The sequence below is a fragment of the Triticum aestivum genome, chromosome 3A (genome assembly GCF_018294505.1).
Source record: "Triticum aestivum cultivar Chinese Spring chromosome 3A, IWGSC CS RefSeq v2.1, whole genome shotgun sequence".
Lineage (NCBI taxonomy): Eukaryota > Viridiplantae > Streptophyta > Magnoliopsida > Poales > Poaceae > Triticum > Triticum aestivum.
Genome location: NC_057800.1, coordinates 60,787,906 through 60,812,231, shown reverse-complemented (window position 1 = coordinate 60,812,231; position 24,326 = coordinate 60,787,906). Strand labels below are relative to the sequence as shown.

Here is a 24,326-nt window from a genome sequence, read left to right as displayed (position 1 = left end):
ACTCCAGCTCCTTGACTCCTCCTCATCCGCCGCCACGTCCTGAGCTGCCCATCTATGGCGCACCGGACTAGTTCCTCATCCAGCCCGGCGCCTCCTCGTAGCCAATCTCCACCACCTCCAGCGACCAACTCCAGCTCGTGCCTCATACTATGGTCCTGCCAGTGCGCCGCCGCCCGCCGCCGGTGAACGCCCTCCGCAAGGACTGCCACCGGCCCCTCTGCTTCGGCGCTCCCCGGCCGCTCCCGGCCCTCTGCCTAGTCGCCAGGGACGTGGTGCTCCTCGCCTGCTCCAGCCAGCCCCCCGCGCCGGCTCTGGCGGTCTGCTCCGACCTCTCCCGGTGGTGCTCGCCTGCTCGGGCGGACTCTGCCACCCAGGACTTCCCGTGAACAAATAGCAAGCTAGCTGGGACACAGGTAATTTCCTAAGAAAGCTCTACCTGCCCCCTTTTGTTCTGCTGATCAGTGTATGATGAAAATTAAATTGAATTTGGACTGAAAAACTGTGTACTACTAACTCTGTCCCATAATGTAAGACGTTTTTGCAGAACTCCAAAAACGTCTTATATTATGGGACGGAGGGAGTAGCGTATATGCAAGGGACTGTGTATATGTATAATGTATTGTTGATTTGAAAGGGAGCACATTTTAATATCAATTTCATTTGATCTTGTAGAAATAGAAGGGGAAGATATATTTCATTGGTGCCCTCAACGGAAGTGTGTACACCCGGTGTTTCAGTTAGTCTGAATGAACTCCAGAAATTTGAACAACCGTAGATTGGACCACCGCCTTTGATTTCAAACAACCCGCCTTCAATCTCAATCGAGAAAGTAACTCTGTTGTACCCCCATACTGTTTTTTGAAGTTTTTGGCATCTTTTTATCAATTCTGTTGTATAATTAAGAATTTTGTGATCATTGGCCTTTTTTTATCTTCTATTGTACCTTGATTTTTGTATATGGTGCTTATCTGAGATGCTCACAAGATCATAAATAACATGATGATATAAAGCAGTGAAGTTAACATAGTTGTTTATTAAAGCACCCTATAATATGGTTTTTATGCTCAGTTTGGATACTTAGATAGTCCAACAATCTTAGTAGTTGCAGAAGGAAATAAGTCCCTACAACGATTAGAAAGAAAAAGTTTTTCTAGATAATTGAAGGTCTTGCATAGATAATATCAATCATGTGTCCTGTTTTATATTTTTGTTTCTTCATGTGGTGTGTGTTTCCTTTCGATGTAGCCAGAGTTGGGATTAGGGGGAGAAAGATGGCAGCATATGTGCAACTGTATTGAACTGAATGGCGCCTTTGCATACTAGTTAAACCTACCAATGGCACATTTATTTTGAAGTTTTTTAGTGCAAGGTTAATGAAATATATTTGGATCCAATCATTCAATTAAAATATCTATGTATTACATGCTTTTCTTACAAAGAGATTTAAATCAGCTTTCATCTCTTAAATAATACATGTAAAATTATACACTGACATATTTTTTTTCATTACTTAGGCATATCAAAGGGCGATGGATCGAGGTTGGATGAGTCAACCAAGAGCTAGTGCTGCTTACAAAGATGGTGTCGAGCAATTTCTGTCTTTTGCATTCCGTGATGTTCCGGCTGGTGATAGAATTCTTTGTCCTTGTGTAAATTGCCGAAATAAAGCTATGCAGAGTTATGATGGAGTGAAGACTCACTGGAGATGTGATGGTATTCTTCAAAGTTACACTAAGTGGGTTTGCCATGGAGAGGATTACATTGAACCATCATTTGCATTTGCTCATGTATCAGTGTCTTTTTTTCGTACTACTTCAGGGCACAACCCAAGTGTACTTGGGTTTTAATTGTGCAAGACACTAGACATGGATACATTATTTTTATGCTTTGCATGTGGTTTGTGAAGATGGTATGATAGCTGCATTTATGTCTCACTTCAAATCAGTCCCAGATGCTCGAGTCTGGAGGCATGATCATTTTTTATGTTGGTAGCTGAACTTATCTTGTATTCTTGAGTATGGTTCATGCTGCCATGGTCCTTGTCTTGCTGGTAAATATGGCTTAGTCCATGTATAGCATGCCTACAATGTCTTATGTGTTCAGCGTGAAGTTTCCTTCTGTTCATTTTTGTGGTGTTTGCACCATTGTCCATATTGCTTCTCGGCTGTTGTTCATAGCATTACAACTTAACGTATCGGCAAAAGGAAAATCAATGGTGATCGGCATGCACATAACCAAAGATATGTTCTTTGCTGATGATCCAGCTGCCAAAAAATGAACCAAAAAAAGTGTCCAGGATTTGATGAAATTTTGACACAAGGATAACCATATGATTACTAGTATTCTGTGAATTTTCATCAAATTTGGAGTCACCATTTGATAGATTCGGTCATTCTTCATTTTTAGCCAAAATTTGGCCTAGAATTTGAACCGAAATACAAGCGTCCAGAAAATTATGAAATTTTTACACAAGGACAACCATATGATGATCAGTACTCTGGGAAATTTTCAATCATTTGTGCCAAACCGATTGAAATTTAAATTGAAAAACCAAATCAGCCCCTATTTGGCCAAAAAATGAACCGAAAAAAGTGTACAGAAAATTATGAAATTTTGACACGAGGACAACCACATGATGAGTAGTATTCGGGGAAGTTTTTAATCATTTTTTTCTAAACCAGTTAAAAATTTAAATTGAAAAACCCCGCTCTTTCCTGTCTAGCGGCTTGTTAGTGATAAGAGGAGTATGTACCCGCCCCTGTCATCCCGAGGTTGAGTATGTTCTCATTTTCCATAGTTTTATTGTTTTACACGTGGCATTGAATAAGGTCTATCCGACCTCTCCCTACCTTGGTGGCGTTTAATTTGTCACCGACGAGGACATATGAGGGTAGGGTTTGTCAGAAATCCATCTGGAGCGGCCATCAATTGGTTTGGTGGCGGAATATCGGAGATTTAGCGAAAGGAGGGTGATTTGAAAGTCACGAAGTTTAGGTATGGAAACATGTCTGTGTGTGCGTTGAGGGCGACGAGGCGATCAAAGACACCTTCTTGGTTCTCATTTCAGCTAGCTCTACGTGTCGCCTTGCTCCACCTCCTTGGCAATATGGTCGAAACCCTCCTCCCATTGCACACAACCTTCATGGCGGAACCCTAAATCGCCCACAACCTTCTGGAGCGAGCGATTTGGATGCAATTCGCCATCCAGCAGGGTACCCCATCGGTCTGCAGACCGATTCAGTTATTCGTTTTCCCACAAAACGATCGCAAACCAGGTGGCGACCAAGAAGCCTACTCCAGCCGTTGTGCCGCATTGAAGCCGACTTCCCATTGATTCTCGTCCCTTCGCCTGGTCTAGCCGTGCCTATTTAAGTGTGGTTCAGCACCGTTCACACCGCACTACATCACAGATGCTGAGTACATCTGCCAGATGGAGCTCATGATGGAGCAGTCGCTCTGGGGTCATGATCCGACGTGGCATTTGCCACCACCAGCACACGTGAAGGAGGAGTCGCCCTCGCCACCACCGCGCCTCTCTGTCATATGAAGGCGGAGCTGGAGTCCTGCACCCAACTACGGTGTCCAAATCGAATGCCGTGTGGAGGACGAGTTGTCGTCGCCCTTGTAAAATGCTACATTCGATCCACAAAGCCGCTACGAACCCATCGACTAGACCACATAGATCAAGCGATCACGGGTTCTTTTTCTGTTTGGTTGTGTATATAACATAAACAAATACGCCCTTTCCAAATTAAGTTTCCCGTATTTTATTGGGAGGTATAAGTTTCTTGTATTTTATTGGGAGGTAATTATTTTAGCATTTAGCGCTCATATTTTCCATCTGCCGCCAAGAAATAGCGCGCCAACGCTCAGAATATCCCCGCAATATACTCTGCCACGCCGCCCTCTCCCCACTTCTCCTCGCCCACGTCGCCATCTCTCCACTTCTCCTCTTCTTCCACCTCCTAATCCATCTCAATCCATCTAATGGGATCCCTCCAATCCGTCCGCTGATGTGCATCGCCTCAATCTCATGAATGGGGATTGATTGGCTTGGTGTGCGGACTGACGAAGACTCAGCAGGCGGGCGGGCGGGCGGGCGATTGGAGGCCGTGGAGGTCGGGGACAGAGACCGGCCGGCGTGTGCGTTGGGGCCAACGGCGGCGATTGGGCGGGAAGGTCGGAGGAATCGGCTGCTGCAACGAGCAATTTCGTCTCCAACCTACAGGTGGATTAATTAGAGCAAGCACGAGTACAGCCATCCTGCCCAGGGTAGCTGCGCCCCAGGTTCGTATTGGTCCTCACCATTGTGCTGTGCTCTCTCAGGTCTTGGTGCAGAAATTACTGAGATTCATTGATCTTTAGTTTGATTTCTTGTGGCTTAATCGGTGTGAAGGTTTGATGTCCGGTTGTGCAACCTGCAGGAGCTCTGCTCCATGGTAGGAGCAGAGTAATTAGTAACACCCACTGAGCCACATCACGCATAGATACTAGTAGCACAAATATCAAAAAACTATGTTGGCAGAACCATTTGGGAAGAGTCCCATCCTAATTGTTTCTTTGTAAACTGTTTGGGTGAGCACTTGTTTTTGTAGTTCTATAGTCTGTACTAGTGAAACCACATAACTGCTGATTGTTCTTTCAGAATGTTCATCTCCTGCTTTGCATTAACTTAACTTTTACGCAGAATTGGATCTCATTGCATGCTTGATATTGGCGAAGTATCTAGTGAAATAGGTATTCAGTGAAAATCTGAAAGTTCCTACATGGACCCTCAGATCTGTAACGAACGCCACCGATTAAAGGTGGGATCCTTAACTATCCACTTAAGCGCAATTAGCGGATAACCCTCTATTCTCTAAGTGATTAGACAAAATCATCTTGTAATTCCCCAACTCCGAGACTTCCTGCAGCAACGAGGCCCGAGGCGAGGCGGCCACAACCTTTGTTATCTAAAGAATTGTACCTCAACTATTTAGTTGTCCGATGAAACGTTCAGCACAACCTCTGTTCTCTGAAGAATTGTACAAATGCTGAAGCTTTTGCACTAAGATTATTGTTCTGTTAGTGCTACAGCTATTCAACTCCCCTGTAGTTTTTCGATGGTGATGAATATACTAGAAAACCTGAAGCATCTCGCTGCAGATTCTGTCATGACCTCAGGAGATATCAAGGCACTGTGTAGCCGCTTTCCTAACTGCATCTTCCAGCTTGCTGGTACAGGAAGTAACATAGTGCATTGATTTAGCTGTGCTAACTCAGTCATCGGGGCTTTGTAATGTTTTGCTGAGGCTTGACCCTCTGTTTATTTCTAATCTTGCTTGTAAAGATTGTAAACTGAGCTCATGTTTCGCAAACTGAAAATCTGAAGCATCTCGTTGAACATTGTGTCATGAGCTCAAGAGACATCAAGGTGATGTGTAGCCATTTGCCTAACTGAATGTTCCAGCTCTCTATAATAGTGTACGAGTTAGCTACGCTAGCTCGATCATAAGGGCTGTGTAATGTTTGGCTGCGGCTTGTCCCTCTGTTTGTTTCTAATCTTGCTTGCAAATACTGAAAATTGGGTCTGGAGGGCCGGTTGCTGTCGTGGGAGGACCCATCGCTGCCGTCGGAGGGAAGGGCATGGCTCAAGTCGCCACCGATGGATGATGAGCTGCAGCGGACGGAGGCCTTGTTGCTGCCATAGGAGGGGCCATCGCTGTCGTCGCAAGGCAAGGGCTAATGGCCGCCGAAACGTGATTCTCCATGGAAACGTGATTCACAAGGCAAGGCAAGGCAAGGATTTTTTTCCTTCTTGACGGTGGACAAGTTAGGGGGTTTTCCGCTAATTTCGTTTAAGTGGATCATGAGAAATCCCACCTTTGTTTAAGTGGATCATGAGAAATCCCACCTTTGATCAGTGTCGTTCATTATAGATGTGATGGACCACGTGAGGATTTTCAGATTTTCACTGAAAACCTATTTTCACTTGATACTTCGCCCTTGATATTATCAAGTTAGCATATGAAACCCAGTTATATATGTGCAAAGATGAAATTAATGAATACTGATGTGCTATTACTATAATTTTATTTCAGGTCACTCTACCTGAAAGAGATAACCATCTCCAATGTGAATCTTATAATGTCCTTAAACAATCAAATGATGATGTGCAGGAGCCACGAACTACCATGCAGGTAATGTAATGGGCTTTTCATGTACTATTTAGTGCAGGTCCATTCCAATGTCTTACAACTATTGCTTTAATAGGAGCCGCAACAAACCAAATCGAAAGAGGGTTGTGGCAGTGCACCTTTACCACATGAACATGTGATCACTAAGGTGTGTCAACTAACCTCCACTAAGTTATCAATTATCTCCTGCTAGTAATTTTGGTATTGGTTGAACCCTTATACTAGTCAAATATTGGAAAGCTATCTTACCATCAAGTTAAAACTTTGTGAAATATTAACCTTTTGGTTAGAAACTATAACCTGATTGGGTTCGTATATACCGTCCTAGTAATCTTAACCAATGTGCAAGGACTTATCCAGTTTTTTATCAATGATGACGATGACACCTTTTCCTATTAAATTGCAGAATGCCCATGCTGAAAATAATCTTGCTGTGAAGCAAGGTGGTCCTGAACTAAGTTTGCGACTTCACCAAGTTACTAAGCAGGTAAACATATGCTACATATCTAAATGACAATGATTGTACGAAAGGTTGTCTAATTTTGTATTTTAAGTGCATGGTAAATGACATTATTATGAGACACCAATCCCATTTTGACAAGCTCGTTTGAAATACTGTCGTGACACTACTAGCAGATCATAAGTTAGATTCAACTAGGTATTAAAAAATTGTATTGCATACAACAGTTGTTGGAGAACGTAGTAATTTCAAAAAAATTCCTACGCACACGCAAGATCATGGTGATGCATAACAACGAGAGAGGAGAGTGTGATCTACGTACCCTTGTAGACCGATAGCAGAAGCGTTAGCTCAACGCGGTTGATGTAGTCGTACGTCTTCACGGCCCGATCGATCAAGCACCGAAACTACGGCACCTTCGAGTTTTAGCACACGTTCAGCTCGATGACGATCCCCGGACTCCGATCCAGCAAAGTGTCGGGGAAGAGTTCCGTCAGCACGACGGCGTGGTGACGATCTTTATGTTCTACCGTCGCAGGGCTTCGCCTAAGCACCGCTACAATATTATCGAGGATTATGGTGGAAGGGGGCACCGCACACGGCTAAGAATATGATCACGTGGATCAACTTGTGTCTATGGGGTGCCCCCTGCCTTCGTATATAAAGGATCAGGGGGGTGCGGCCGGCCAGGAGGAGGGCACGCCAGGAGGAGTCCTACTCCCACCAGGAGTAGGATTCCCCCCCCCCTTTCCTAGTTGAAATAGGATTCGGGAAGGGGAAAAGAGGAGAGAGAGAAGGAAGGGGGGGCGCCGCCCCCCTCTCCTTGTCCTATTCGGACTAGGGGGGAGGGGCGTGCGGCCCAGCCCTGGCCACCTCTCCTCTCTTCCACTAAAGCCCACAGAATCAAGGCCCATATACCTCTCGGGGGGTTCCGGTAACCTCCCGGTACTCCGGTAAAATCTTGATTTCACCCGGAACACTTTCGATATCCAAATATAGGCTTCCAATATATCAATCTTTATGTCTCGACCATTTCGAGACTCCTCGTCATGTCCGTGATCACATCCGGGACTCCGAACAAACTTCGTTACATCAAAATGCATAAACTCATAATATAACTGTCATCAAAACCTTAAGCGTGCGGACCCTACGGGTTCGAGAACAATGTAGACATGACCGAGACACGTCTCCGGTCAATAACCAATAGCGGAACCTGGATGCTCATATTGGCTCCCACATATTCTACGAAGATCTTTATCGGTCAGACCGCATAACAACATACGTTGTTCCCTTTGTCATCGGTATGTTACTTGCCCGAGATTCGATCGTCGGTATCTCAATACCTAGTTCAATCTCGTTACCGACAAGTCTCTTTACTCGTTTCGTAATACATCATCTTGCAACTAACTCATTAGTTGTAATGCTTGCAAGGCTTATGTGATGTGCATTACCGAGAGGGCCCAGAGATACCTCTCCAACAATCGGAGTGACAAATCCTAATCTCGAAATACGCCAACCCAACATGTACCTTTGGAAACACCTATAGAGCACCTTTATAATCACCCAGTTACGTCGTGACGTTTGGTAGCACACAAAGTGTTCCTCCGGCAAACGGGAGTTGCATAATCTCATAGTCATAGGAACATGTATAAGTCATGAATAAAGCAATAGCAACATACTAAACGATCGGGTGCTAAGCTAATGGAATGGGTCATGTCAATCAGATCATTCACCTAATGATGTGATCCCGTTAATCAAATAACAACTCTTTGTCCATGGTTAGGAAACATAACCATCTTTGATTAACGAGCTAGTCAAGTAGAGGCATACTAGTGACACTCTATTTGTCTTATGTATTCATACATGTATTATGTTTCCGGTTAATACAATTCTAGCATGAATAATAAACATTTATCATGATATAAGGAAATAAATAATAACTTTATTATTGCCTCTAGGGCATATTTCCTTCAACAGTAACATGATTTGGCTCGATGGAACCAAAAGTTAGTCACACACACATATCATTGTTGCTCCAAGAGATCTCCTATTCAGATGAACTAATTAATCACTCTTGAACTGATACATGAGTACTAATAGAACACCAATCTTGCATACATGTTCTTTTTGGTGGTAACCCTGCATAGATTTTGAGGAACACCTGGCCCTTGAATATTAGGTGAATTTTGTTTGCAATGTATAAATTTACACGATGCCAACTTCATTTGTTTGCATACTGCATTCATGCTTAGTTTTCACAATAAATAATTTTGTAGTAAGACATTAATCTAATTTGATAGCAAAATGTGCAGACTGAAAGTACGTGTAGAATAAGGCTCCTTGGTGCATGTAATGGAACTCTTCAAAACTATCATTCTTGATGGTAGTTTATCATGTGTCTCCCTTCACGCATATTCCTATTTAATTGCAGAATGCTCATGCTCAAAATAGTAATGCAACCAAGCCATGTGGTCATCACCAAGTCACTAAGCAGGTACATATATAGGCTACATATCCAAATGACAATGATTGTATAATAGATAGTAGGTCTAATTATTTGTGAAATTGTTCTTATTTGTTTAAAATGAATTCTTCTCACGTTCATCAGTAACAAATGTTTCATTTCTTGAAAAATAGGATAAAGTTGAAGTCGTGTTGTATTCAATGAACCCGAGAAACAAAGACAAACTCGTGGCCACAGGAACTTTAGCGAGTAAAGAGAAAACGTATGTGGTTGGAGGAAACATGCTTGGAGTGCAATATGTTGCAGTTGATGTTCGCGGTTGTACATATCTAGGAGATGAGAAACTAGTTAGATCATATGAAAAATTCCAAACAGTAAGGGATGCCGTGGGTTCTGTTATTGCTTGGCCTCGCCCACATGTAAGTATGTTTTCATTCAAGCATCGTGTATGCTCCAATCTGCACATGTGTGATAAGTTATTTATCGAGAATCTTTCTGTTTTTTAGGTAAAAATAGTTAGGCCAACTCCTCCAGCACAACCACAAAGCATTGGTATGATACATTTCTTATAATTTCATCAAAGAATCTCTTATCTTGCAGTTATCTATAAACATGTGTTCATGTAAATGGTGTTCATTCTCCTTTTCAGGGCAGTGAGGATTTGAAAAGTGAGTGCATTAAAGGAGCTAGGAGTGGCTGGGTAGTTGACGATTTGAAAAGGGAGTGCACTAGAGTCAGGAGCAGTTGACGAATCTATCTTTGAATGAACAAATATTCTGGATTATGTATAGATGTTAGCTTCATAGAGAAAAATAGTTCTAGTCTATAGGATCTTTTCTTATTTATTTTCATGATCGCATGTTTCATATCAATGTTTGATATTATTCAGCTGTGAATTCCATGTACTACCTCTCATTCAGTTTACAGGGCGTGCGCGTGCCCCTAGGTCGTCAATTTGACCAACGTAATACAAGTCATATATTACAAAAAATATACCAATATAAACTTCAAATGTTCTATTTTTAAACCATATAATTTTTGTGTTATATAGTTTATATTAAGGTGATAAAATTGGCAACCTAGGTATACGTGTAGGACTTGTAAACTGAAACGGAGGTAGTACTTTTAGTGGAGATATTGTTCGTGCTAATTAATGCATTGGATGTTGTTACTGAGGTTGCCAATGTTTGCAAATGCAATCTATGAAGTGGAATGATGCCTTCATATCACAATATTATTTTACCAATTTGCATGTGCAACCATGACACTAAAAATAATTGCATTTGAAACAATGAAACAAAATTGAAATTAATCAAATAATATCTGAAGTAAAATATTCGATTTGTATAAATATTCTTATGTACATTTAGAGACGCGTATAAGAGGCGAATGAAACGTGTCTATGAGTAGAGACGTAATATGAGCATGCCTTACCTAACGTCTCTACATGTAGATACGATTTTTGAGCATGCCTAAGACAACGTCTCTACATGTAGATACGATTTTGACGTCCCGAAAAAGCGTCGCATTCCATGTAAGACACGCTTGGTAAGCGTGTCTATCTGTTTGAGACGGTCCGTGGGAAGACGCTCCAAGGACGCTTTACTAAAACGGCTCTATAGTTGACTAGAGATGAAATAACACGTCGCTAGGTATGAAATTGGCGTGTCTATTGCCTATTTTTGTTGTAGTGTATGGGCCTTATTGGGCCATAGTGGGAGAGAGGAGAAGGGTTCACTGATGATTACCTCTCAAACCACCTTTGTGGTCAGGAGGCGTGGAAAGTTTTCATACAACACCCACGGTTCAATGTTGAAGTGTTCCTGAAGAGGTCAAAGGATGGACGGTCAATCATCCACAGGCACTGGCCTAAAGTTGCAAAGACCTTCAACATGAATGAGGGCTCAATATTCGCCTTCCGCTTCAACAGTTTTCGAGATGAGATGCATCTCTCTATGTACCGTCTATGATGCTAATTCCAAAAGGTTTTAGATGTTGCATGTGAAACTTGCTGCTGGTGCAGTTGTGTAATGGGGTAGCTGAGTGCTGAAGCTATATCATGTTGTACTCCGATGTATTTCAATTATGAAATCCTACTTCCTTAATATGGAAATGGAATATATTATGTGCTGAATATGAATGTCAATTAGAATAGTCAGTGGATTATTAATAATAGGGCAATTAGCCCGCTAATTGTCCAATTAGGTTGCTAATTGGTTTTTTTTTGTGCAAACGGTTAATGAGAAAACACCGTGGACGATGACCTCAGGCAACTCACACAGTTTTCTAGGAATAAACCATGTTGGATCAATGAACAATCACACACGACATTCTCTTGAAAACTGTTTGCGTTACGCCACCTTGCGCAAACGTTTTTCTTGGAGTGACTATGTGGGAGGTATATACGAACGGAAAAGTTTAGCGGTGACTGACTGTGTGGGATGTACTTACGACCGGAAATGATTTCGCCTGTATAATTGTATTTTTTAGCAGTAATGTACGTATTTCTGTATTTGAGTGTTTCCCAGTAACGAGATTGAACTAGGTATTGAGATACCGATGATCGAATCTCGGGCAAGTAATATACCGATGACAAAGGGAACAATGTATGTTGTTATGCGGTTTGACCGATAAAGATCTTCGTACAATATGTAGGAACCAATATGAGCATCGGGGTTCCGCTATTGGTTATTGACCGGAGATGAGTCTCGGTCATGTCTACATAGTTCTCGAACCCGTAGGGTTCGCATGCTTAATGTTCGGTGAGGATCGATATTATGAGTTTATGTGTTTTGATATATCGATGGTAGTTTGGAGTCCCGGATATGATCACAGACATGACAAGGAGTCTCAGAATGATCGAGACATAAAGATCGATATATTGGAAGCCAATGTTTAGACATCAGAATGGTTTCAGGTGAGTTCGGGCATATACCGGAGTATCGAGAGGTTACCGGAACCCCTCAGGAAGTATATGGGCCTTATTGGGCCATAGTGGGAGAGAGGAGAAGGTAGCCTAGGAGGGGGCGCCCCCCCCAAGCCCAATCCGAATAGGGTGGGGCCGGCCCTCTTTCCTCCCCCCTCTCCCCCTTCCTTCCTACTCCTAATCCAACTAGGGAAAGGGGGGAATCCTACTCCCGGTGGGAGTAGGACTCCCCTTGGGCGCGCCATAGAGGGGCCGGCTCTCCCCCTCCTCCACCCCTTTATATACGGGGGGAGGGGGCACCCCATAGACACACAAGTTGATCTCTTAGCCGTGTGCAGTGCCCCCCTCCACATATTTCCACCTCGGTCATATCGTTGTAGTGCTTAGGTGAAGCCCTGCGTCGGTAACTTCATCATCACTGTCATCACACCGTCGTGCTGACGAAGCTCTCCCCCGACACTTAGCTGGATCTAGAGTTCGTGGGACGTCACCGAGATGAACGTGTGAAGATCGCGGAGGTGCCGTACCTCCAGTGCTAGGATCAGTCGGATCGTGAAGATGTACGACTACATCAACCGCGTTGTCATAACGCTTCCGCTTACGGTCTACGAGGGTACGTGGACAACACTCTTCCCCTCTCGTTGCTATGCATCACCTAGATGGATCTTGCGTGTGCGTAAGAATTTTTTTGAAATTACTGCGTTCCCCAACATATTTCATATACATGTTATTGATGTGTACCTTACTAATGCTCATAGTAGTGCCTGGGTATTTGATACTAGTTCTGTTGCTCATATTTGCAACTCGAAACAGGGGCTACGGATTAAACAAGGATTGGCTAAGGATGAGGTGACGATGTGCGTGGGAAATGGTTCAAAAGTCGATGTGATCGTCGTCGGCACGCTGCCTCTACATCTACCGTCGGGATTAGTTTTAGACCTAAATAATTGTTATTTGGTGCCAGCGTTGAGCATGAACATTATATCTGGATCATGTTTGATGTGAGATGGTTATTCATTTAAATCAGAGAATAATGGTTGTTCTATTTATATGAGTAATATCTTTTATGGTCATGCACCCTTGATGAATGATCTATTTTTGTTGAATCTCGATTGTAATGATACACATATTCATAATATTGAAGCCAAAAGATGCAAGGTTAATAATGATAGTGCAACTTATTTGTGGCACTGCCGTTTAGGTCATATTGGTGTAAAGCGCATGAAGAAACTCCATGCCGATGGTCTTTTGGAATCACTTGATGCTTGCGAACCATGCCTTATGGGGAAGGTGACTAAGACTCCATTCTTCGGAATAATGGAGCGAGAAACTGACTTATTGGAAATAATACATACTGATGTATGCGGTCCGATTGTGTTGAGGCTCGCGGTGGGTATCATTATTTTCTGACCTTCACAGATGATTTGAGCAGATGTGGGTAAATCTACTTGATGAAACATAAGTCTGAAACATTTGAAAAGTTCAAAGAATTTCAGAGTGAAGTGGAAAATCATCATAGCAAGAAAATAAAATTTCTACTATTTGATCGTGGAGGTGAATATTTGAGTTATGAGTTTGATCTTCATTTGAAACAATGTGGAATAGTTTCGCAACTCACGCCACCTGGAACACCATAGCGTAATGGTGTGTCCGAACGTCGTAACCGTACTTTATTAGATATGGTGTGTTCTATGATCTCTCTTACTGATTTACCTCTATCGTTTTGGGGTTATGCTTTAGAGACGGTTGCATTCATATTAAATAGGGCACCATCTAAATCCGTTGAGACGACACCGTATGAACTGTGGTTTGGCAAGAAACCTAAGCTGTCGTTTCTTAAAGTTTGGGGCAGCGATGCTTATGTGAAAAAGCTTCAATCTGATAAGCTCGAACCCAAATCGGAGAAATGTGTCTTCATAGGATACCCAAAGGAAACTGTTGGGTACACCTTCTATCACAGATCCGAAGGCAAGATATTCCTTGCTAAGAATGGATCCTTTCTAGAGAAGGAGTTTCTCTCGAAAGAAGTGAGTGGGAGGAAAGTAGAACTTGATGAGTGAATTGTACCGTCTCCCTTATTGGAAAGTAGTTCATCACAGAAATCAGTTCCAGTGATTCCTACACCAATCAGTGAGGAAGCTAATGATGATGATCATGAAACTTCTGATAAAATTACTACCAAACCTCGTAGGTCAACCAAAGCACGATCCGCACCAGAGTGGTACGGTAATCCTGTTCTGGAGGTCATGTTACTTGAACATGACGAACCTACGAACTATGAGGAAGCAATGATGAGCCTAGATTCCGCAAAATGGCTTGAGGCCATGAAATCTGAGATGGGGTCCATGTATGAGAACAAAGTGTGGACTTTGGTTGACTTGCCCGATGATCGGCAAGCAATAGAGAATAAATGGATGATCGGCAAGCAATAGAGAACAAAGTGTTGACTTTGGTTGACTTGCCCGATGATCCATGTATGACACTCAAAATTACAATTCTTCTTTAAGATATCCATTAAGGAATGCAGTTTTGACATCTATTTGCCAAATTTCATAATCATAAAATGCGGCAATAGCTAACATGATTCGGACAGACTTAAGCATTGCTATGGGTGAGAAGGTCTCATCATAGTCAACCCTTTGAACTTGTCGAAAACCTTTCACAACAAGTCGAGCTTTGTAGATAGTAACATTACCGTCAGCGTCAGTCTTCTTCTTGAACATCCATTTATTCTCTATTGCTTGCCGATCATCGGGCAAGTCAACCAAAGTCCACACTTTTTTCTCATACATGGATCACATCTCAGATTTCATGGCCTCAAGCCATTTTGTGGAATCTGGGCTCATCATTGCTTCCTCATAGTTCGTAGGTTCATCATGATCAAGTAACATGACCTCCAGAACAGGATTACCGTACCACTCTAGTGCGGATCGTACTCTGGTTAACCTACGAGGTTTGGTAGTAATTTGATCAGAAGTTTCATGATCATCATCATTAGCTTCCTCACTGATTGATGTAGGAATCATTGGAACTGATTTCTGTGATGAACTACTTTCCAATAAGGGAGAAGGTACAATTAACTCATCAAGTTCTACTTTCCTCCCACTCACTTCTTTCGAGAAAAACTCCTTCTCTAGAAAGGATCCATTCTTAGCAACGAATATCTTGCCTTCGGATCTGTGATAGAAGGTGTACCCAACAGTCTCCTTTGGGTATCCTATGAAGACACATTTCTACGATTTGAGTTTGAGCTTATCAGGTTGAAGCCTTTTCACAAAAGCATCACAGCCCCAAACTTTAAGAAATGACAACTTGGGTTTCTTGCCAAACCATAGTTCATAAGGTGTCGTCTCAACGGATTTTGATGGTGCCCTGTTTAACGTGAATGCAGCTATCTCTAAAGCATAACCCAAAAGTGATAGCGGTAAATCAGTGAGAGACATCATAGATCGCACCATATCTAATAAAGCGCGGTTACGACATTCGGACACACCATTACGTTGTGGTGTTCCAGGTGGCGTGAGTTGCTAAACTATTCCGCATTGTTTCAAATGAAGACCAACTCATAACTCAAATATTCAACTCCATGATCAGATCATAAAAACTTAATTTTCTTGTTACGACGATTTTCCACTTCACTCTGAAATTCTTTGAACTTTTCAAATGTTTCAGACTTATGTTTCATCAAGTAGATATACCCGTATCTGCTCAAATCATCTGTGAAGGTAAGAAAATAACGATACCTGCTGCGAGCATCAACACTCATCGGACTGCATACATCAGTATGTATTATTTCCAACAAGTCTGTTGCTCGCTCCATTGTTCCGGAGAACGGAGTCTTAGTCATCTTGCCCATGAGGCATGGTTCGCAAGCATCAAGTGATTCATAATCAAGTGATGCCAAAATTCCATCAGCATGGAGTTTCTTCATGTGCTTTACACCAATATGACCTAAACGGAAGTGCCACAAATAAGTTGCACTATCATTATTAAACCTATATCTTTTGTCTTCAATACTATGAACATGTGTATCACTACTATCAAGATTTAGTAAAAACAGACCACTCATCAAGGGTGCATGACCATAAAAGATATTATTCATATAAATAGAACAACCATTATTCTCTGATTTAAATGAATAACCGTCTCGCATCAAACAAGATCGAGATATAATGTTGATGCTCAACGTTGGAACCAAATAACAATTATTTAGGTCTAAAATTAATCCCGAAGGTAGATGTAGAGGTAGCGTGCCGACGGCGATCACATCGACTTTGGAACCATTTCCCACACGCATCGTCACCTCGTCCTTAGCCAATCTTCGCTTAATCTGTAGCCCCTGTTTCGAGTTACAAATATTAGTAACAAAACCAGTATCAAATACCCAGGCTCTACTGCGAGAATTAGTAAGGTACACATCAATAACATGTATATCAAATATACCTTTCACTTTGCCATCCTTCTTCTCCGCCAAATACTTGGGGTAGTTCCGCTTCCAGTGACCATACCCTTTGCAGTAGAAGCACTCGGTCTCAGGCTTAGGTCCAGACTTGGGTTTCTTCACTTGAGCAGCAACTTGCTTGCTGTTCTTGTTGAAGTTCCCCTTCTTCCCTTTACCCTTTTTCTTGAAACTGGTAGTCTTGTTGACCATCAACACTTGATGGTCCTTCTTGATTTCTACCTCTGCGGCCTTTAGCATTGTGAAGAGCTCGGGAATCATCTTACTCATCACGAAGCTCTTGTAGCTTGGTGGCAGTGATTGAAGAACTCTGTCAATGACACTATCATCAGGAAGATTAACTCCCAGCTGAGTCAAGTGGTTGTGGTACCCAGACATTCTGAGTATATGTTCACTAACAGAACTATTCTTGTCCATTTTGCAGCCATAGAACTTATTGGAGACTCCATATCTCTCAATCTGGGCATTTGCTTGAAATATTAACTTCAACTCTTGGAACATATCATATGCTCCATGACGTTCACAACATCGTTGAAGTCCCGGTTCTAAGCTGTAAAGCATGGCACACTGAACTATCGAGTAGTAATCAGCTTTGCTCTTTCAGGTGTTCACAACATCTGGCGTTGCTCCTGCAGCGGGTTTGTCACCTAGCGGTGCTTCTAGGACGTAATTATTTTGTGTAGCAATGAGGATAATCCTCAAGTTATGGACCCAGTCTGTGTAATTGGTACCATCATCTTTCAACTTAGCTTTCTCTAGGAACACGTTAAAATTCAACGGAACAACAGCACGAGCCATCTATCTACAACAACATAGACATGCAAAATACTATCAGGTACTAAGTCCATGATAAATTAAAGTTCAATTAATCAAATTACTTAAGAACTCCCACTTAGATAGACATCCCTCTAATCTTCTAAGTGATCACGTGATCCATATCAACTAAACCATGTCCGATCATCACATGAGATGGAGTAGTTTTCAATGGTGAACATCACTATGTTGATCATATCTACTATATGATTCATGCTCGACCTTTCGGTCTCAGTGTTCCGAGGCCATATCTGCATATGCTAGGCTCGTCAAGTTTAACCTGAGTATTCTGCGTGCGCAAAACTGGCTTTCACCCATTGTATGTGAACATAGAGCTTATCACACCTGATCATCACGTGGTGTCTCAGCATGTTGAACTGTAGCAACGGTGCATACTCAGGGAGAACACTTATACCTTGAAATTTAGTGAGAGATCATCTTATAATGCTACCGCCGAACTAAGCAAAATAAGATGCATAAAGGATAAACATCACATGCAATCAATATAAGTGATATGATATGGCCATCATCATCGTGTGCCTTTCATCTCTATCTCCAAAGCACCGTCATGATCACCATCGTCACCGGCTTGACACCTTGATCTCCATCGAAGCATCATTGTCGTCTCGCAAACTATTGCTTCTATGACTATCGCTATCGCTTAGTGATAAAGTAAAGCAATTACATGGCGATTGCATTTCATACAATAAAGCGACAACCATATGGCTCCTGCCAGTTGTCGATAACTCTGTTACAAAACATAATCATCTCATACAATAAAATTTAGCATCATGTCTTGACCATATCACATCACAACATGCCCTGCAAAAACAAGTTAGACGTCCTCTACTTTGTTGTTGCAAGTTTTACTTGGCTGCTACGGGCTGAGCAAGAACCGTTCTTACCTACGGATCAAAAACCACAACACGGTATAGTGATTGATTTTTGATCTTCAGAAAGAACCCTGTTCATTGAATCCGATTCAACTAAAGCTGGAGAAACAGACACCCACTAGCCACCTGTGTGCGAAGCACGTCGGTAGAACCAATCCCGCGTAAGCATACGCATAATGTCGGTCTGGGTCGTTTCATCCAACAATACCGCTGAATCAAGAATCAACTAGTGACGAAAAGCTATATGTATATACCCACGCCCACAACTCCTTTGTGTTCTACTCGTGCATATAACATATACGCATAGACCTGGATCGGATGCCACTGTTGGGGAACGCAGTAATTTCCAAAAAATTCCTACACACACGCAAGATCTATCATGGTGATGCATAGCAACGAGAGGGGAAGAATGTTGTCCACGTACCCTCATAGACCGGAAGCGGAAGCGTTATGACAACGCGGTTGATTTAGTCGAACGTCTTCACGATCCGACCGATCCTAGCACTGAAGGTACGTCACCTCCGCGATCTGCACACGTTCAGCTCGGTGGCATCCCGCGAACTCTAGATCCAGCTGAGTGTCGAAGGAGAATTTCATCAGCATGACGCCATGATGACGGTGATGATGAAACTACCGAAATAGGGTTTCGCCTAAGCACTGCAACGATATGACCGAGGTGGATTATGGTGGAGGGGGCACCGCACACGACTAAACAATGTCAACTTGTGTGTTCTAGGATGACCCCCTGCCCCCGTATATAAAGGAGCAAGGGGGAAGGCCGACCGGCCCTATGGCGTGCCAAGGAGGGGAGGAATCCTCCTCCTAGTAGGAGTAGGATTCCTCCTTTCCTAGTCCTACTAGGAGGGTGAAGGAAGGAGTGGGAGAGAGGAAGGAAAGGGGGCACCACCCTCCCTCCTAGTCCAATTCAGACCGAAGGGGGATGGGGCGCGCGGCCTGCCCTGGTAGTCCCTCTCTCTCTCCACTAAGGCCCATCTTAGGCCCACTAGTACCCCAGGGGGTTCCGGTAACCCTCCGGCACTCCGGTTTTCTCCGAAATCGCCCGGAACACTTCCGTGTCCGAATATAGCCGTCCAATATATCAATCTTTATGTATCGACCATTTCGAGACTCCTCATCATGTCCGTGATCATATCTGGGACTCCTAACTACCTTCGGTACATCAAAACACATAAACTCATAATACCGATCATCACCGAACATTAAGCGTGTGGACCCTACGGGTTCGAGAACTATGTAGACATGACCGAGACTCATCTCCGGTCAATAACCAATAGTGGAACCTGGATGCTCATATTGGTTCCTACATATTCTATGAAGATCTTTATTGGTCAAACCACATAACAGCATACGTTGTTCCCTTTGTCATCGGTATGTTACTTGCCTGAGATTTGATCGTCGGTATCTCAATACCTAGTTCAATCTCGTTACCGGCAAGTCTCTTTACTCATTCCATAATGCAACATCCCATAACTAACTCATTAGTCACATTGCTTGCAAGGCTTATAGTGATGTGCATTACCGAGAGGGCCCAGAGATACCTCTCCGATACATAGAGTGAAGAATCCTAATCTCGATCTATGCCAACTCAACAAACACCATCGGAGACACCTGTAGAGCATCTTTATAGTCACCCAGTTACGTTGTGACGTTTGATAGCACACTAAGTGTTCCTCTGGTATTCGGGAGTTGCATAATCTCATAGTCATAGGAACATGTATAAGTTATGGAGAAAGCAATAGCAGTAAACTAAACGATCATCGTGCTAAGCTAACGGATGGGTCAAGTCAATCACATCATTCCCTTATGATGTGATCCCGTTCATAAAATGACAACTCTTTGTCCATGGCTAGGAAACTTAACCATCTTTGATTAACGAGCTAGTCAAGTAGATGCATACTAGTGACACTCTGTTTGTCTATGTATTCACACATGTACTTAAGTTTTCGGTTAATACAATTGTAGAATGAATAATAAACATTTATCATGATATAAGGAAATATAAATAACAACTTTATTATTTCCTCTAGGGCATATTTGCTTCAGATATGCCCACCTGGCACACACGCTTGGCAAAATGTGGTTGTGTGCGACGGGCGAGCACTCAAATACAGAGATACGTACAGTACTGCTAAAAAAATATAATTATACATGCGAAATCATTTCCGGTCATAAGTACATCCCACACAGTCAGTCACCGCTAAACGTTTCCATTCGTATATACATCCCACACAGTCACTCCAAGGAAAACGTTTGCGCAAGGTGGCGTAACGCAAACAATTTTCAAGAGAATGTCACGTGTGATTGTTCATTGATCCAACACGGTTTATTCCTAGAAACTGTGTGTGTTGCCTGAGGTCATCGCCCACGGTGTTTTCTTATTAACCGTTTGCAACAGGAAAACCCAATTAGCAAGCTAATTGGTCAATTAGCGGGCTAATTGCCCTATTATTAATAATCCACTGACTATTCTAATTGACATTCATATTAAGCACATAATATATTCCATTTCCATATTAAGGAAGTAGGATTTCATAATTGAAATAGATCGGAGTACAACATGATATAGCTTTAGCACTCAGCTACCCCATTACACAACTGCACCACCAGCAAGTTTCACATGCAACATCTAGAACCTTTCAAAATTAGCATCATAGACAGTACATAGAGAGATGCATCTCATCTGGAAAACTGCTGAAGCGGAAGGCGAATATTGAGCCTTCATTCATGTTGAAGGTGTTTGCAACTTTAGGCCAGTGCCTGTGGATGATTGACCGTCCATCCTTCGACCTCTTCAGGAACACTTCAATATTGAACTGTGGGTGTTGTATGAAAACTTTCCACGCCTCCTGACCATAGAGGTGGTTTGAGAGGTAATCATCAGTGAACCCTGAAAACAAGGATGTGCATAAATATCATCTCTGTATTGGAAATGGGGCAAAGGAATAAAAAAAGGCAAGGTATAATAGTTAGTACCATCTTGTAAACCTCAATGCTTCCCATTATTTCCCTGCAACACATATAAGGTAGTTAGTCATCAGGTTAAGTAAGGGTTCACATGTGATCCATCTCCAACGTATCTATAATTTATGAAGTATCCATGCTGTTATTTTATCATTCTAGGATGTTTTACAATCATTTTATAGCAACTTTATATCATTTTTTTGGGACTAACCTATTGACCCAGTGCCTGTTGCTGCTTTTTGCTTGTTTTTTACATCATAGAAAATCAATATCAAACGGATTCCAAACACCGCGAAACTTTTTGTAGATTTTTTATGGGCCAGAAGACACCCAATGGGCCAGAGCTACACCTGGGGGTGCCTCGAGGGGGCACAATCCACCAGGGCGCGCCAGGCCCCCCTGGCGCGCCCAGGTGGGTTGTGCCCACCTCGGTGGCCTCCCATACCCCTTCTTTGCACTATAAATTCCTAAATATTCCGAAACCCTTCGGGGTTAACCTATATCAGAAGTTTCATCGCCGCAGGTCTCCTTAGCCACCAAAAACCAATCTAGACCCGTTCTGGCACCCTGCCGGAGGGGGGAGTCATCTCCAGTGGCCATCTTCACCATCCCGGCGGCCGCCACGATTAGGAGGGAGTAGTCCACCCTCAGGGCTGAGGGTTTGTACCAGTAGATATGTGTTTTATATATCTCTCTCGTGATATATATCATGGGATTTGTTAATATAGTCGGATCATATGATGTTTCTCCCCTCTATACTCTCGTTGTGATGAATTGAATCTTTACCCTTTGAAGTTTTGTCATGTCGGATTGAATATTCAGAGATGAGAATACATGATATATATCTTGTGGTATGAATACTTGAGGTGACAATTGGGGTATCTTATTGATTTACTTGATATATATTATGGCATTCAACTCACGGATTCCCACGGTGATATTGGGGTAATCGATGCATAGGGGTTGATGCATATTTTTTCTCCAGCGGAAACTTTGGGGTCTCTTTATAGTTCTTTGTGTCGATTGAGTATTATGAATATGAATATTCTTTGGTGTTATTCTAGTACGAACTCAAGGATAGATCGAACGGAAACAATAGCTTTGTGTTATTTTAGTACGAAATCTTGAATAGATCGATCGGAAAGAATAGCTTTGAGGTGGCTTCGCACCCTACAAACAATTCCTACATTTTGTTCTCCGCTAATAGGAACTCGAGAGTGTTTATTTCATGTACTTTGAGGGATAATCATATGATCCAACTATGTTAGCACTGTTGAGAGGTTGCACTAGCGAAAGTACGGACCCTAGGCCTTGTTTTTAAGCATTGCAATACTGTTTTTGTGCCCGTTTACTATTTTCTACCTTGCTGTTTTTATTTATTCAGATTATAAAAATATATTTCTACCATCAATATTACACTTTTATCACCATCGCTTCGCCGAACTAGTGCACCTATACAATTTGCCATTATATTGGGTGTGTTGGGGACACAAGAGATTTCTTGTATTTGGTTGCAGGGTCGTTTGAGAGAGACCATCTTCATCCTACACATCCTCATGGATTGATAAACCTTAGGTCATCTGATTGAGGGAAAATTGCTACTATCCTACAAAACTCTGCGCTTGGAGGCCCAACACGTATCTACAAGAATAAAGTTGCGTAGTAGACATCAGCATGCTATTAGTAAAATATGTTGATGAAAAATAAGCACATTGCAGATTCATCAGATTAATTCAAGCCACATGGAAAACCCATTTATCCAAACCAAGCATGATTAAGAACTAGGAAATATATCACTTGTATATGTTTCTCATGTATTAAGCGCAACTAAATTTGATTTATTTCTCACGTGGTATACAATAACAGAATGCAGCCACAACAATTGAACATCGCATTGCAGAATTGAACCAAATAGTTAACTAAACACCACAACAAATGAACCAAACGTTAACTGAGGACCACATTGCACAATATAACATAATTGTAATAGAAGATCGGACAGTTAACCAAACAAAGCATGCTTAACAACTTGGAAATATTGCACCCTGAAGAATTGAACATCACATTTGCAGAATTGAACCAAGCAGTTAACTGAACACCACATTGCACGACATATAGAACATATACACTATAGCAGAAGATTGCATGGTAAAAGTAGATAGCACAATCCACTAGAATTTGTTAAGGAAAGGCAGTAGCTAGCAAACTAAACATGAGTCCTTATAGTGAGCTAATAAGACAAGCTACTCCTCATTGTCGGAGATATCGATGACGATTGGCTCCTTGTACATGGAAGACGGCGAGGCCTCCGCATCGTGGGTGCCCTCGTTGTAGTGGTGAGTTGCCTGAGCCGCGTCGGGCACCAACCTGCTGGCTCTCGAGATGAGTTAAGCATGTGTACGCTGAGAAAACACCTCGTAGTCTTCGTCGAAGGCATAGACGGTGGCCTCGAGAAAACGCCACGAACTGTCGTTTAAAGCAGACAACCGTGTCGCGGCGTCGGCGCGCGAGGCTTCAACGGTGGCCTCGACGGCGAGGTGCTCCTCCAAGATCTGGGGGTCGGCACGAATGGCAGCCATCGCGACCTCATCTGCGCGTGCAGCCGCGATTTGCTTCTCCGCTGCCAAATGCTCCTTGAGATCCTGGCTATACTGCATGCACCATGGATTAGGACGACACTTATTTGGTGGAGGGGTCGGTGGTTTGGGTGGAAGGTTTCGCGCTCGCGCCGGCGGTCGGGGCATGTGGGATGTGGAAGGAGGAGGAGGATGGGGGTCGGGTGTGGTTACCTTCCTAGATAGGCGAGGCCGAGCAGCGTGAAGGAGGGCCGCCGATGAGGAGGCGGCCCTGCAAGCAAGGAGTGAAGGATTCAGCTTCGAAAGGAAGGCGGAAACAGGGGAAATGTGGCTTTTGGTAAGGGGGAGGGGGCGGGAAGGTAGATATTTCCGCAGAAGCCAAAAATTTGGAATTGCTTCAGCGAAAAAACTGGCGTGCAAAGTGTCATCAGACATGGTCCCTTATTCAGAGCGGGCTGTGGACTGTAGCCGTCGCACCAATATATTTTGTGTTGCACCTCACGCAGTTGATTATAATAAACTGTGTGGGATCTACTTGATTTTTCGTCTCGATTTGAATTACATAATGGGGTCACAT

General features: G+C 42.8%; 1 long non-coding RNA gene across 1 annotated transcript; it reads left to right on the top strand.

Annotated features, from left to right (window-relative positions):
- On the top strand, nt 1–2,087 carry LOC123057903 (uncharacterized). Its single transcript, XR_006427000.1, has 3 exons — nt 1–413; nt 673–829; nt 1,515–2,087. It is a non-coding gene; the product is annotated as an uncharacterized lncRNA (long non-coding RNA).
- Nucleotides 2,088–24,326: the final 22,239 nt, after the last annotated feature.